The sequence below is a fragment of the Papaver somniferum genome, chromosome 4 (genome assembly GCF_003573695.1).
Source record: "Papaver somniferum cultivar HN1 chromosome 4, ASM357369v1, whole genome shotgun sequence".
In the NCBI taxonomy this organism is placed as follows: domain Eukaryota; kingdom Viridiplantae; phylum Streptophyta; class Magnoliopsida; order Ranunculales; family Papaveraceae; genus Papaver; species Papaver somniferum.
In genome coordinates, this window is record NC_039361.1 from 145,345,047 (window position 1) to 145,349,679 (window position 4,633).

Genomic DNA, 4,633 nt, shown 5'->3' on the forward strand with positions numbered 1-4,633 from the left:
CTGATGAGATATATGTGTGTTTATACAAATATGGATAAAAAGATAAAATGAACATGGCAAAAATTCCGCAGTATTGATCTTTTTCTGATCCACTTCTATGTGAAAGCACTGTAAAGCTCCGTTAGTTTTCTTATGTAGATCGTTTCCTAATGAATTAATCTAAAGACCTCTTTTTGGTTAATCTATTTGAGTTTTCCGGATACAAATCCATGTGATTTGTTAATGTCCAAAGAAATCCTTCTTTTCTGGTAGAAGTAAGGTCGCTCTTGTTGTTCTCTTGGGAATGACATCAAATGGGGGAGAGTTCTTAAATGAACTTGTGCATAATTGCCAAATCTTTGTAGGGAGTGCGCCTGTAGAATATTGTAGGAGTTATTTTGTATCTTTATAAACTCCTTGATGAATACACTAAGTTTCGACTATGTGAAATCATCGAAACAAAGTTGATATGTTCTCTTTTAGTCATGAATTATCTCGTTGATAATTTCATTATGATCCCGTAGTTTCCGTACCTTTTCCAATTTATATTGACAAAAAGGAGAGAATTATTTAGTAGTTCACACTATATACATATGGTTTATGGATCATCATGTAAGGGGGACTGGTTTTCATTGTGAGATGGAAATATTGACTTAGGGGGAGTGATACATATCACCATGGTATAATTTCAAAGTTGTGATGCAATTGGACTTTGACTCTGTATCATAATACTATGACATTGTATTAAAATGATTGAGAAATTTTGATTTCTTATTGTTATGGCTACGGATCTTCAACAACAATGATGCTGAGTTGAACATGTTCAAAATCGCTAGAGTACTTGGAGTAGCGAAGAATTCGAGGAATGTTGTAGAGACAAGGAAATCAAGCATGATGGATGAGAAGCTACAAAGTTTATTTATTTTGTAATCCATATGTATTGATAGTTTTGTCACTAAAATTTACAAAGGGGGAGATTGTTAGAGCACTGCTCGGTCGAACTCGCAAGCGTTGCTATCTCAAGCTTGTTTTTCAAGTTTAGTTGATCAAAACCATATAATTGATTTCTAGTCTACTTATAGTTATGTCTCGGATTAGGATAGAAGGTGTAGTTGAGATTTAGACTTCACGAAGTTCACCAATTGAATACGAAGATCTACTGAGGAGCTTGGAGGAACTTCATCAACAAAATGTGGAGACTAAAACTTATGTATTGCTCAGAAGTCAATTCTATTCTATCTACTAATGAGACTAAGTCGTATATCTATATAGACTTTTACATTATACACATTTGATATTTCGAGTTGAGTGTATCTTGCTTATCTATTTCTCGAAATATGTGTTGGAAGCTTTTTGCTTTAGCTATGTTCACCATATTCTTGACGAGCGTACTTGGAAACAATTTATTGTTGGAAACTAAATATTAAGTCAAAAGAGGATCATGTGAAAATTACCTTGAACATCTTATATGATTTGTGTGAGACATTTGATGTTAGATTGGTAAGTTTCATATTGATCATTTGAAAATTACTTGAAGCTAACGGTATGTGTGACATTGCCATTGTTGTCTTCTAAGGATGTTTCAATGATTAAAATGAGAGTTTAGAACAATTAACTATGTCTGGATACAACACGGTATGCATACCTAGTATGCGAACTGTATTGTTATGATTCAGGAACACTTGTTTTCGTACCTAGTATGCGAAAGGATTTACCTGAGAAGGTCCAAAACTCCTGTTTGCGTACCTGGTATGCAAACAAATTTACCTGAATTGGGTCCAGAATAGTTGTTCGCTAACTGGGTTTGCGAACGGCTTGACTAGGTCAAGGTACGGAGCTGATGTTCGCATACCAAGTTTGCGAACACAGTGGTTAAGTTCTAAAATAGGTCATGTATGATTTTCATACTCTTGAACTAAAACATTTATGAATTAAGTAATGCAATATTTGCAAACCATGGGTTAATATGTTCATGAACTGGTTCTTGTATAAGTACTTTGTACGATTACGAATCAAACCGATTTTGTTTCAATTGGTTCATATACATTTCTATTCAATGATGAATAATTGAACAACTTTATTGGAAACATAATTAGATTCATTTGATTATCTATCATGATTGATTGATCTTCATATTTGATCTAGAAGTGTTGGATGAACAAGGCTAAGACAAAAGTATTCATATGGATAACTTCGGTTAACTATTATTGAGCCAGCTCAATATTTACGTTTAGGTACGGTTGCTCATATCTAAATATAGGTATATTTCATTGGCGTGTAACAATCTAAGACCGTCTAACAGTGGAGAGATATTTCTTAGTATCTAAGCAGACTTAGCTTGAATCTTAAATCAGGATTTCATCTAACGGTGAATATTGAATGCTTTGTTATCAAGCTAAACCTAGCTTTGATTGTAAGCAACCCTGATTTGAAAGACTATATAAGGGAGAACTCTAGCAACTGAAAGACCTAATCCCGACACTTTCATGTGTCCTAGTTACAAACTAGATTCGATTCTCCTTTAACCTAGGGTTTTCCTAAACCTCTACTAGGTTAAAGACTTGAAGACTTCATTTGGGATTCGTGAAGCCAAATCCAATTATTTTCTCTGTAGTTGTGTATTCTGATCTTACTTGTTTTATGTATTGAGTTTTATCTTCTCTAAGATTTACTCGAGATTTATCTCCGATAGGTAAGATATATAAAAGTAATCACATAAGTTCTTCGTCTCAGACTTTTGTGATTCCACAATAACTTTTCATATTAATCAGTTAGGTTATTGTTAGGTGATTGATATTTATAGGCTGCTATTCGGGATTATAAGACCGGATTATCAATTGGTTCATGTTCACCTTGATTTATCAAAAGACGGAAAAAAAAGAATAAAAGACAGACATATCTGTGGGAGACAGATTTGTCTATAAGTCTTCGACTTTGGGTCGTAGCAACTCTTAGTTTTGGGTAAGGTCATCTAAGAGAATCAAATGCGCAGAATCCAGCATGGTTCTGGAGGCGTAAGGAACACGCGGTTGTACCTTTATTGGTGTGAGACTTGGTTAGGGACCAACTACTTTCCAATCCGAAGTTAACTTGTAGTAGGCTAGTGTTTGTAACGGCTTAATACAGTGTGGTGTTTCAATATGGACTAGGTTCCGAGGGTTTTCTACTTTTGCGGTCTCCTCATTAACAAAACTTCTGGTATCTGTGTTATCTCTTTTCTGCATTATATTTGTTTATATAATTGAAATATCACTGGTTGTGCGTATTTCAATCACATTTGATAAATCCGACCTTGTTTGTTGGATATAACTTGATTGACACTTGGGCATTGGTCTTTGGTACCGTCCAAGTATTTCTTATATCAATCAGGCTCGTAGATTTCTATACGTTTGATTTGATAATTGTTTTGAGAAAAGAGATATAACTCTTTTATATCTTTCTTGATAGAGCTCGCTTTATAAGTTGGTGCTCTGGGAATAATATTGGAGTTAGTCCATACATATTGCCGAACGAAATATTGGGTGTAGTTGTTATACCCCCTCGTTTTGGGAACTATTATGTAAAGGTATATAATATCCCAAGATTCATCAATTACACTCATATTGGTAAGCTAAGAATCTAAAGTAACATGATATTGGAGCATAATAGCAATCTTCCGATAAGAGTTTTATTGGCAGCGGATGTTGGTGTCGAATGTCGAAAGGCTCTCGGTAAATGCTTCCCACAAGAAAAGATGTATTTTTGATAGACACGGCAGTGTCCATAGAAATTCAGGTGGAGTTACAGGTATCTGATGCAATTAATTGAAGTTTCCAGTCATGTCTTTGTATCTTGATGTTGCGGTTAACTTCCCGAATGATACGTGTTTACTCCTTTGTTTTTTGGCTTCATCCATAACATCAAAAGAGTCTTTAATTTTGATTGAGTCTTGAATTAGACTTCACCCTCTGCCTTTTAAGAAAGAAATGTTAAAGCTTTGCTATCACAAAAGCTACTAAAATTATAACTAAGAGATAAACTGTAATTTAATGTGTTTTATAACATAGCACTTACAACTAAAACAATAAAATGTTTTTTATAAGATAGCACTTACAAACACAAATGAAAAACTTGTAAAAATACCTTATGTTTCTTAAGCGAACTTAGGGGAGCTTAGGAAGGAATTACAGACACTACAAGTACTACTGTACCTAGGACTAGGAATGAATAACAACGCTGAAAGAAAAATTACAAAAAAATACAAAGGCACCAAGTGAAAATAAAAAAACACAGCAGAGGAGGATTATCCACTGGCTCATGAAGACATTCTTATAAGTTACACAGCTATATAGTTAAAGTGGTGGTACTAGAACTCAAAATCTTCTACCAGAATTCAGTCTTCATAATCATGTTTCTAAAGTGACAGAATGTCCTCTTGTTGATGCTGATGATCATGAGTATTTGAAGTGGTAGCCAGTCTCAATAATATGAAATTTTCATGTGTGTATTTGGTAGAATGTACCCCAGACCTCGAAGATTGCAGAACATCAGCTCAATAATTCATCATCAACGAACACAGACCAAAGGAAACCCGATAGATTATTGAAGGGTGCCACTTTGGATGGTCATACGACCCCCGATGTCATTACATCTATGAAGGATTGGAAGTTTAATT